This window comes from Helianthus annuus, chromosome 7 (genome assembly GCF_002127325.2).
Source record: "Helianthus annuus cultivar XRQ/B chromosome 7, HanXRQr2.0-SUNRISE, whole genome shotgun sequence".
Classification (NCBI taxonomy): Eukaryota; Viridiplantae; Streptophyta; class Magnoliopsida; order Asterales; family Asteraceae; genus Helianthus; species Helianthus annuus.
The window spans coordinates 129,709,926-129,722,214 of NC_035439.2; the positions used below are offsets into that span (position 1 = coordinate 129,709,926).

A 12,289-nucleotide genomic window follows, 5' to 3' on the forward strand; every position below is an offset into this window, starting at 1 on the left:
AATTTGGAAAGGAGATATTGTGTTCAAACTTAGATAAGTGAGTAATTTGATGTTTTCAGTGTGAAGTAGAGTAAGAATAACAACTAACATTTAAAAAATATGATATACAGAGGGGATATATCAATTCGAAAATCACATGTATTAAAAGAACTTGAATAGTCCATCAGAATCATGGAGATATATTTGGATCAAAAATATAATTCAATTAAATTATTAGACCATATGTAATGGGGCTTTATAAGGGCATGAAAGATTTTGATAATGCCCTTACACCATTACTCATGGGCATTATAGGGGCATGAAGAGTGAGGGGCATTTCTATAATAATGCCCAAAGAGAAGAAAAATAATGGAAAGTAATAAATGAAATGGGCATTAACCATTACACCTTTTTTAAAAGGGCATTATGATGATGATGTGGTGAAAAATGCCCCTTAGTGGGCATTAACCATTACCTATGGTCTTAGTGGGATTAGGATCAAATACAAAGACTCCTAAAAATAAGAAGTAGACAAAGACTTCTAAAAATAAACCCACTACAAAAATAAAAAAACCCTAAACACCCACCACCACCCAAAATACTAAACCCCCCACCCACACCCCCTCAATCATCCACTTATTTTTATTATTATTTTTTTTTTTTGCGGAGAGTGGGGGAGGGGTGTGGGGGTTTAAGTTTTTTGCTGAGAGTGGTGGTGGGGGTGGGGGGTTAGGTTTTTTGGTGAGGTATAGTTTTTTTTTTTTTTTTTTTTTTTTTTTTTTTGCGCGGGGGGGGGGGGGGGGGGTTAGGTTTTTGGGTGGTGGTGGGGTGGGGGTGGGTGTTTAGGTTTTGGGTGGTGGTATGGTGGGTTTAGGTTTTAAGTTCTTGAACACTTGTCACTCTATAAAGCCTTCTTACAATTAGGAGTCTTTGTAAAATAACTTAACCCTAATGACATTTAGATAAAAACAATAAAACTTTCAATATCAAAATACAGCATAAAAGGGTTTTTTGGTAACTACATTTCTTATTTACTGGGATTGGGATATGATTTGGAGGTTCTCTCACCATCTCTTCTACAAATCAAGAACTCGTTGTAGGACCCGTGTGAACATACGGGTAGGTTTAATAACCATCGAAATCAAATACTAAAAAATAGCTTATAATACATCATTTAAATTGTTTGTGTTTAGTTACATATCTTTATAAAACAATGTTAAAGACAATATGTGTTAGGACATAAAAATTTTATTACTGTGTTACGAAAAAATTATTAGTTCAGGTTTGATATAGAAATAAGCTAAGTAATTGATAATATATTGTTTAAAATGAAAGCATAACCTAATTTTATGTTGTCTAATAATTAAAACATGACCTAATTTAAATAACCAAATGTTATTGAACAATTCAATAAAGCCCATATATTTGATCCAATTAACTTTAATAATGGGTTAGGGGCTGTTTGGTAGCCTCTTAATGACCATTCAGATGCTACCTCTTAATGGTTTAAAACCTCTGAATGAATAAGAGGTAACCTCTGAATGGTAAATCATCACATGTCAGATTCTTCTACCTTCTCATTGGTAAAATTCTTAATGGTTCCATTAAAAGGTAGCCTCTTAATGACCATTCAGAGGCTACCAAACAGCCCCTTAGACTTTGAAGGCCCATTAGAACCCTTATACCAAATACGGAAGATAGCCCCAAATTCTAATATCTCATCTACATCTCCATCTCCGTTCTTCAAAGTGCGACAACGAAACGACAGGGAGTCTTCAAGATTTTCGCTTATCATCAAAAGGTAATCTAAAAAGTATTGATTCGAGTTTCTTCTTCTGAAATCTTTTCTTCATATAATTTTTTATACCACGCTTGTATGTTTGATTTTTGATCAAAGGTTTGTAGTTCTATATGAACTGTAATTTGTGATCATATTTGTGTATTTTGATGTGTTATACTTCTGCTTTTCATATGAATGTTTGTATTGGTGTTCGATTGAGGTCTATACTTTTGTGTTGATGTTCGATTGAGGTTTATACATTTAGGGCTATCTTAAAAATGACTGTTTATCAGTTTTTGTATAAAGATTTTATAAGATTATGATGTTTAGTATAGTTTCAGTTGGTGTTCTTGACATTGAAAAAGATTAGTTATATAATTTTAGTCTTTCATAGATTGAGATATAATATTTTGGATGTTTCACATGTTTAGTATAGTTTCAGTTGGTGTTCTTGTTGATCATATTAAATGTTACTCCAATTGTCTTAACGAATTATTATAAATTCTGGTGTGAAATTATTCGTTGTGGTTTGCACTATGGTAGTTTAGATGATACATTTGTGTTTTCAAGTCTTTGTTTATGACACGTCAAGCTCCCCTGATCCTTAATGAGAAGTAATAATGATGGTCGAAATCAAATGTCTTTCTTTTTCTCTTTAGGTTAAAATGTGTTGTAATAGTTTGCAATGACTTATAATGCATCATAGAATCTGAATATCACACTTACACATTCATCATAGCCTCAAACGTAGATGATTTCATCATCAGAAGTCGTCAACAAACCAAGGACTTAGGATTTCATATCAGAAACCACAACAACGAAAATTGAAGCAAATAGTAACAGACCGGTTTGGGGTTTTGTATCACACTGTCGAAAATAGCAGTAAGTCGAAGCCTTAGAAACTCTCGGCATCAAAAACAACATTTGGTCTTTCACATTCTTGACATTGAATATATAAAATAACCTTTTAACGTTATCTAATGTTTTAGTCTATTAGTTATACTCTTTTTAATTGCAATACTTAGAATAACCTTTTAACGTTTTACTCTGTTATTTATTAATGATATTCATAGTATTTTCTCTGATAGTTCAAAGTTAGAAGGATGTATGGGTTTGCTTTTTACATGGACGACAACAGAAGGAAATGTTTGGTTAGTATTTTAATCTCGGTTATGGCGATTTTAGTTTTCTTTACAATATCATGTTAGACAGTTTCTGATTTTAATTTGTTTATACATAGTTTCTGCCAAAAAAAATATAAACAATGGATTAAAAAGTCTAACTATCCAGTTTGCTTTGTCAAAGTGCGGACAACTAATGGCCAAGTGTTTGAAGTCAAGGTATATGATTTAGGAAACTTCTGTTATTTCTACAATGGGTGGTATTCCGTAGTTGAAACTTTGAAACTACAATCTGGATCGTGGCTCGTATTTCAGTATGAAGAAGCATTAGAAAGTTTCCGGATATTTTATTTCTATGACAATATTGCATTTGCTCCATCTGATTATTTTTACTACAGACCCAATGGCGCTTTTGATAAACCTGATGCTATGGTATGTAGTTCATAATCTGAGTTCAATATATTTGTTATGGTTTGTTATTTATTGGTTGTTAGTATATGAAATTACTAATATTTATTTTTTTATCGTTGTAGCATATCAATCGTTTATTTGTACATCACAAGATGGACAATACCATTCCAAACTATACGGTTGTTATTAGAGGTCCTGGGAAGCATAAATTGTTTGTTCGAATGGATGTTATTGACAATCAGCTTTACATAACAACTGGATGGGACCTGATTAAGAAGAAATTGTCACTAAGTGATGAGCATCTGCTTGTGTTTGAAATGATTGATCTTCACACTTTTGATATGTCAGTTTTCAATTGTTCCAAGGATGCTGATTTAGTGTTGCCACCGGAATTATATGCTGCTATTAAGGAAGAAGTTGTAGAAGAGATTATCAGTATTTCTGATGGTGAAGATGTGGATGACGTAACCAAGGGCAATGAAGTTGATATGCTCCCTGTAACCACGAACGACGAAACTATTTTAGTAGTTTTCCGTATGGACAATCATTTTGTAAGTTTCTGTAACCAAAAAGTACTAATAGGACCTTAGGTTGTATTAACCATATTATAATACTATCTTTCTTAACATTATTTGTTGTTTGTTACAGCGCATTAAAAAAGCTCTCGCTAAACTTGGCTTGGATAGGAAGAGGAGTTTAAAGATTGTAGATGCTGCTGGAAATGTTTGGGATGTTCGAGTTGGTATCGAGTCTCTTGATGGTCGGTTTTACATAAAAGAGATGAAACAGTTTGTGAAGGATAAAAAGATGGTTCCTCGTGAAGAGTTTACCCTTAAGTTCGTCATGGGTAAAGGTATTTTCTTGTTTGACTGAATGGTTGTGGGGCCTTTGCGGATGATGTTATTATGTATGGAAACAATGTTTTTTGTTTGTGGTTGTTGGTTTGCTTAAAACTCTTTTGTAAAAGTTGATAGTTTAGTTTTAACCCTGGTGGTACGAAGGGTGTAGGTACAGATAAGTTTTTGGTTGTCACACCCCTCCAAAGCCCCACCCCGCCTTGGAGGTGTGACATGCCCAGGATCATAGCCACCAATCATATTGAACAATGTACTTAAGTATATAAAACCAAACACAATACAATTGGTGTCAAAACATAGTTTAAGTTTATAGCGAAAGCAAAACATAAGTTTAATATAAGTTCTCCCCACAACGACCACGCCTCCCATTGCAAGCTCCTTAAGCTAGGGACCTAACAACCTGCAAGGCATGTAACAACGAGTCAACAACAAAGTTGAGTGAATTCACAGTTGGTTCACTGGCTTACTAGCCCGTATCGCGGTCTCCCAGACATGTGTGCGAAGGTTAGTATCCGTATCGCGTCGCATCGTGTCGCGGCCCTACAGGCATGTGTGCGGAGATTAGTGGAGTGGCATCCTACCTCTGGAGGATGGCCGTGCCTTGTAGAAAGTTCGTGAACTCACCTTTGCTTTTGCTTTGCTCGGTTTGCTTATCTTCTTTGATTGTAAGGGTATGGGATAGAGTTTAGCCTACTGATAAGCCTAATAATCTAATGCACACGAAATTAGGTAAATAACCAAGACAACATTTACGACAATTCACGAGATTAAACCCTCACAACAAATGACAAAGTGCAATACTTAACAATTCAGCGGATTCACAACGAATAACAGAGCATAGTCCGAAATTGGATAATACTCAAATATTCAAGTCGAAATCACGACGAATAACAAAGTATAAACTCAATTTGAGCAGCACTTAATCATACGTTGGATAGTTTCAATCGATCGGACGTTGTATCGTAATAGCGATCGAGTTAATACCCTGATTGCGGCAGCACTTCGTGAATCGCGTGTGTTTTGGAACTGATTTTGCTATATCTCGACGTTCACAGTGATAATTTGCGTCGTTTCAACTTCCAGATTCAAGTCCCAAGGTCGGCTATTTATAGTAATTTTTGGGACATGCTTACGGACCGTATGCCATTTCCCTTACGGTCCGTAAGGGAAGCAGTCTATTTATAGGGTAGCCAGGTTTGGGACTAGCTATGTTGAGTTGACAGTTTTTATAAAATTCTAATTTGACAACGAAAATTGTTGATAATTATCACTAGGGTTTTACCCCCCCTGAGTTTTAGGGGCCCTGATCCTGATTCTGATTGTTCTGAAACTTTCAGGGTTTGTGCAGAATCACCTGGGTTTCTTAATTAGGGTTTCCTTAATAGATAATTAACACCTTAAGTATTGATTTTAGTGAGAGTTGTTACATTCTCCATACCTTATTTAAATCTCGTCCTCGAGATTTATTGGAATAAGTTAGGATACTTTCGCTTTATTTCTGCTTCGAGTTCCTAAGTATATTCCGGTCCTTTCTTCGAAACCTATTTGACTTTGACCAGTACTAATCTTTTATGCTCGAGAACTTAACCTTTCTGTCTTCTATATAAAGTGGTTTCTCAACTAATCTTTTTCAATCACTTATATGTCTTGAAGAGGTACTACCAGCTATTCGTCAGATAGATATTTCTTAAAGTTGGATATATGAAATACTTAGGGAGGACTTAACCTTAGCCGTAACACTTAAAATAAATAACACAGTAAAGTATTGATTCTTTGCACTTGGAGCGAAGCATCGTTGTGGATTACTATACAGGTTATAGTCCGGTTTTATCAAAAAGCTTTTCCCTTTTTAAAACCAAGTTCACTATAACCAATGGCTCTGATACCACTCTGTCACACCCCTCCAAAGCCCCACCCCGCCTTGGAGGCGTGACATGCCCAGGATCATAGCCCCCAATCATATTGAACAACGTACTTAAGTATATAAAACCAAACACAATACAATTGGTGTCAAAACATAGTTTAAGTTTACAGGGAAAGCAAAACATAAGTTTAATATAAGTTCTCCCCACAACGACCACGCCTCCCAGTGCAAGCTCCTTAAGCTAGGGACCTAACAACCTGCAAGGCATGTAATAACGAGTCAACAACAAAGTTGAGTGAATTCACAGTTGGTTCACTGGCTTACTAGCCCGTATCGCGGTCTCCCAGACATGTGTGCGAAGGTTAGTATCCGTATCGCGTCGCATCGTGTCGCGGCCCTACAGGCATGTGTGCGGAGATTAGTGGAGTGGCATCCTACCTCTGGAGGATGGCCGTGCCTTGTAGAAAGTTCGTGAACTCACCTTTGCTTTTGCTTTGCTCGGTTTGCTTATCTTCTTTGATTGTAAGGGTATGGGATAGAGTTTAGCCTACTGATAAGCCTAATAATTTAATGCACACGAAGTTAGGTAAATAACCAATACAGCATTTACGACAACTCACGAGATTAAACCCTCACAACAAATGACAAAGTGCAATACTTAACAATTCAGCGGATTCACAACGAATAACAGAGCACAGTCCGAAATTGGATAATACTCAAATATTCAAGTCGAAATCACGACGAATAACAAAGTATAAACTCAATTTGAGCAGCACTTAATCATACGTTGGATAGTTTCAATCGATCGGACGTTGTATCGTAATAGCGATCGAGTTAATACCCTGATTGCGGCAGCACTTCGTGAATCGTGTGTGTTTTGGAACTGATTTTGCTATATCTCGACGTTCACAGTGATAATTTGCGTCGTTTCAACTTCCAGTTTCAAGTCCCAAGGTCGGCTATTTATAGTAATTTTTGGGACATGCTTACGGACCGTATGCCATTTCCCTTACGGTCCGTAAGGGAAGCAGTCTATTTATAGGGTAGCCAGGTTTGGGACTAGCTATGCTGAGTTGACAGTTTTTATAAAATTCTAATTTGACAACGAAAATTGTTGATAATTATCACTAGGGTTTTACCCCCCCTGAGTTTTAGGGGCCCTGATCCTGATTCTGATTGTTCTGAAACTTTCAGGGTTTGTGCAGAATCACCTGGATTTCTTAATTAGGGTTTCCTTAATAGATAATTAACACCTTAAGTATTGATTTTAGTGAGAGTTGTTACATTGGTTGCATATGTTACTGAAACACTGCAGACTATGTATTAAGAACATGTAGTGTTCCTAATGACTAACGGTTGAAAGTATTACTTGCATTAGTTATTCCTTGTCTTTTAGATATATGTTATTGTTATTTACCTTTCATTGTTTTATAATTGTTAAAGCTATCAATTTTTAAACGTGTATACAATTTTTTAAAACAATACTCTAAAATAACATCCATTATTATTAGATAAAAGGAACATGTTCATAGGATGTGCAAAAGATCATACCAAATTACTTCATACATGAAAAGACTTTTGTCCAAAATGCTATTTCTACAACGACTATAGATTTTGTAGAACTTCTTTGTAGACCACGTTAGTTGTGGTTTTACACACTTGTTTTCCCCTGTCACATATCAAGATCTTCAAACCCCTCCTGCTCTTTACTCGAGATACAACAACGTATAGTTGTCCGTGACTAAAAACCGGCCGTGGAAGATATAAGCCTACACGTTCAAGCGATTGTCCCTGGCTTTTGTTGATGGTCATTGCAAAGCATAGAGATAGTGGGAACTGTCTTCATGCAATTTTCACCGGTAATCTTTTATCGGACAGTGTCATTTTCAATCTTGAAATCAAAGTATGATGACCTATATTATTTCCGGTAATAATCTTTGCTTCGATTACAAGTTTTCCAAGTTTTGTTACTTGAAGCCGTGTACCGTTACATAGACCATTTGTTTGATCAATGTTTCTAAGTAACATTACCGGAGCTCCAACTTTGAGATTCAATTTATGGTTAGGTAATCCTGACAGATGCAATTTGTTTAACACATTCGGAGGAAACAATGCCATGTTAAGGTCGGTTTGATCCTCAGACTCATATAAAGTATCTGAACTGAGATATATCTTCTCTTCACCAGCCATACTATTTAACAGTTTTGTATTTATTGAATCAACAACTTCATTTGTGGGTGCAAGAATGGCTCTTTGTTGGAAGTAATTTGAATCACATAAAAAGTTTTGCATATCCGGATATGTGAAAGAGATCAATGAAGATATAGGATTGACTGGATCGAGTATAAGTATATCATCTGGAATTTCAATTTCCACTTCTCCATCATTTGGACCACCAAGTAGACCATCACCAAGCCGTAAGATCCATTCAGCAAATTCCTTGGTCTCGTTAAGATTACTTGGTTTGGTACCGACTTTTAACCTCATGTTTTCAGTTAGCTTGAGTAACTGACAATCCTGCCATATATAAGAAGAATTCAATGAAGAATTTACAATCATGCTTCTAGTACCTTTTGGAATGACTGGAAGGATTTGTCTAAAATCACCGCCAAAAAGAACAATCTTTCCACCAAAAGGTTTGTTCTGCAAGGACGGATTACTGGAACGGGCTATATCTCTCATTGTTCTATCCAGAGCTTCAAAACAATGCTTATGTGTCATTGGCGCTTCATCCCAGATTATCATCTTAGTTTCTTTTATTAAGCCTCCTAGCTCACTGTTTGGTTCTATAGAGCATATAGAATCCTCGTTAACATTTATCAGAATTACAAACCTGGAATGAGCCGTTCTACCGCCATCTAATAGAAGTGATGCAATACCACTGGATGCAACATTCAAGACAACTTCACCTTTGGAACGTAATGCAGCTGCAAATGTTTTCCAGAGAAATGTTTTACCAGTTCCACCGTAACCATATAGAAAGAAAACATCTCCACTTCCTTTAGCAACTGCATTCATGACGGTTTGATACACTTTTCGCTGTTCATCAGTTAAGAACTTTAAGGAAGCTGCAAGTTCCTTTTTTAAGATAGTCCGATCATACGAAAGTTCCTTCATTATCATTTGATTGTTCAGTGCTGAAATGTAGTTGTCAGGAACATTTGGCATGTCAGAAAAGCTGCTTAACGTACTTCCATAACCAAGTAACAATTTTTCGATATGTGATAAGCAAATGTTTTCAATCTCTTCCTCTGGAAGAACCAAATCTAAAAAATAAAACAGATGTTTGGTAATTAGATTTTATAAATACTTCATTAGAGTAAGATGGAATCTGAGAATTTATTTAAATTTTTAAAATTACCAGGAATAGCAGTAAACCTTCATTGCTGATATAATATATCTTCACACAATAGAGATTTTGTTTGTGTCCAGAAAATGTACGCAAAGAAATCAGAAGTAGCCCATGTGCTTGCTTCCGTAATGGCCATTAAATACTCCTTATCATCGTCCAACAGACCGCGAGCGAAGCATGCATCTTTAAAGGTATCATAAATTTTTCCATCAACCGTTTTTATGTCATCAAAACTCATTGGTCCTATAACGTGATTCAATAAAATTCTCAAGAAATAACAATCACCAAGTGACGGAGGTACATAATGTATCCTACCAACTGCACCAAAAGGTCTTTTTCTACGTACCCACTTTCGTTCTTTGCGTATCCATACAAAGTATCTGGGGAACTCTATATACTTCAACGTTCTAGCAAATGCATTCGTTTGGTTACATTTCATCCATTCTGTGAACATAGACATTTTCACAGTTAGGTTACTGACCACGTCACACAAGTTTGAATTATCGGCATAAACAATAGCCTGACCATCTTCGCAATGAAAAGGTAATATTTCAACAGATGGAAATCGATAGTGTATGTCAAACTTGAAGATTCTCCAGGCAGCTTCACACGCTGAAATATATCTACAATCAAGATATGCTTTAACTTCATCTACTTCTGTTTTGTTTGACAGATTTTCATTATTTGTCATTTCCTCGTTTTGATGGTTTACATTAGCAGTGGTGGTACTTTCGTAAACAGAAGCTGTCACTCTATCCGGACCCTTATTAATGTATTTGAACAAATATTTGATGGATCCTGTTTGGTTATGTTGGAATTTGGGTGTGTGTGAATGGTAGTCTCATTTGGTAAAACACTTGTCCCACATTGGTGTGGAGACAAAGAAAAAGGGTGTTTATAAGGTAAAACATTTACCTAACAAATATCACTTTATTGACATGTTTTACCACAAGTCCCTCGCGCGTGCGCGTAGGGGGGGGGGGTGCAAAAAATGGAACCGGATTTAGTTGAACTCGTGTATGCCCGCACGTCCTGCGGACACGAATGCAGCTCCGAAAACCCGGGCTCGCGGGAGACGGTTTTTTGCACTTGTGACTGACTAACTTTTTTTAGTCTTCAAAAACTGTAACAGTTGGGCTAGTTAATGAGTTTTAAACTGAAATGATTATTCAGTATTATGATGATCATTATTGTGTTAAATGGTTTTTATTATCAGTTTTAAAAACTATACTAATGACCATTATCAGTTTAAAACGGTGCAATAATGTCCAGAATTCGGTTATGAGTTCTGTGACTATAAAACTAGACCAGACCAACACAGTTTGACACACCAAAAGACAATCTCTTCTCTCGATCTCTCTGCAACATTCTCCGGTTTACTTTTCAGGCAAGTGTTCCAGTCCGGCAGCGCGCGGTGCTGTTTCGAACCGGCGTACCCTGGGAACAGACGACGAATCTGTTTAAGGGAATTGTGTCAAACACAAGCCCGGTTCAATCGTTTACTATTTCTTCGGTTTTCTTATTTTCTGTCCAGATTATGTTCGGTTATTTCATGCAGATTACTAACAAACTTAAACAGACTCTATTACTGATTTGTTCCTGCATTATGTTACTTTTCAGAATGGAATCTCAGCCGATGACTACTGCTGTTTCTGCTGTCATGACCAGTTCTGCGGTCATGACTTCCGCTGTTTCTGTCACTACCGGTCTGGTTGCACCACTGCCTAATGCAGTTTCGCATGCTGAAAAACCAGAGAAATTCAATGGTGTGAATTTCAAACAGTGGCAGCAAAAGATGTTCTTTTATCTGACCACGCTGAATCTGGCAAGGTTCTTGACTGAACCTAAACCCCATGTTGATGAAGGGGAAATGGATGCTCAAACTGTGAGCGCGATGCATGCTTTGAATCATTCGGATTCCCTGTGCCGCAACTTTATCTTGAATGGTTTGGTGGACACATTGTATAATGTGTATTGCAAAGCCAAGACTGCCAAAGAATTATGGGAGTCGTTGGATCGCAAATACAAAACAGAAGATGCGGGCACTAAGAAATTTGTGGTGGCTAAGTTCTTGGACTTTAAAATGATAGATGCCAAAACTGTCATGAGCCAAGTCCAAGAATTGCAAGTTATTCTTCATGATATTCATGCGGAAGGAATGGTCCTCAGCGAGACATTCCAAGTTGCGGCAATGATTGAAAAACTGCCACCAAGTTGGGTTGATTTCAAGAACTATCTCAAGCATAAGCGAAAGGAGATGACCATTGAAGATCTCGTTGTTCGTCTTCGTATTGAAGAAGATAACAAATTGGCTTTGAAACGGATTGATGGTCCTGAAACAGTGAAGGCCAATCTTGTTGAACATGGCCAATCTTCAAAGGGGAAAAAACAGTGGAAAAGGCGGAAAGAAAAGTCATGGGAAACGCTCCAACCTTGGTCCTAAGGGGGGAGTTGGGAAAAAGAAGTTCCTTGGAACTTGTTACAATTGTCAAAAGCAAGGCCACAAGGCTAGCGAATGCAAGCTTCCCAAGAAGAAGGAAAATGCTCAACAAGTGAACATGGTAGATGAAGTCGATAAGCTTGTTGCCATGGTCACGGACCTCTCGATTTTGGTCACGGAAGTGAACATAGTTGGGCAAAATAACAAGGATTGGTGGGTTGATACGGGGGCTACTCGACATGTGTGCTTTGACAAAAGCCTTTTCAACACCTTCAAGGAGGTGACTAATGGAGAAAAGGTTTTCATGGGAAATTCTGCCTCGGCGGAAATAAAAGGCGAGGGTAACGTTGTTTTGAAGATGACTTCTGGAAAAGAACTCACATTGTCCAATGTGTTGTATGTTCCAGAAATTCGTAAGAACCTTGTTTCGGGGTGGCAATTGAATAAGTTTGGGTTCAAAATGGTGATTGAGTCGGATAAGGTCG

At 37.0% G+C, this 12,289-nt stretch overlaps 1 pseudogene; it reads right to left on the minus strand.

Moving 5' to 3' along the window:
- Positions 1-7,617: 7,617 nt before the first annotated feature.
- On the minus strand, positions 7,618-10,055 carry LOC110876363 (annotated as a pseudogene).
- Between the last annotated feature and the right edge of the window lie 2,234 nt (positions 10,056-12,289).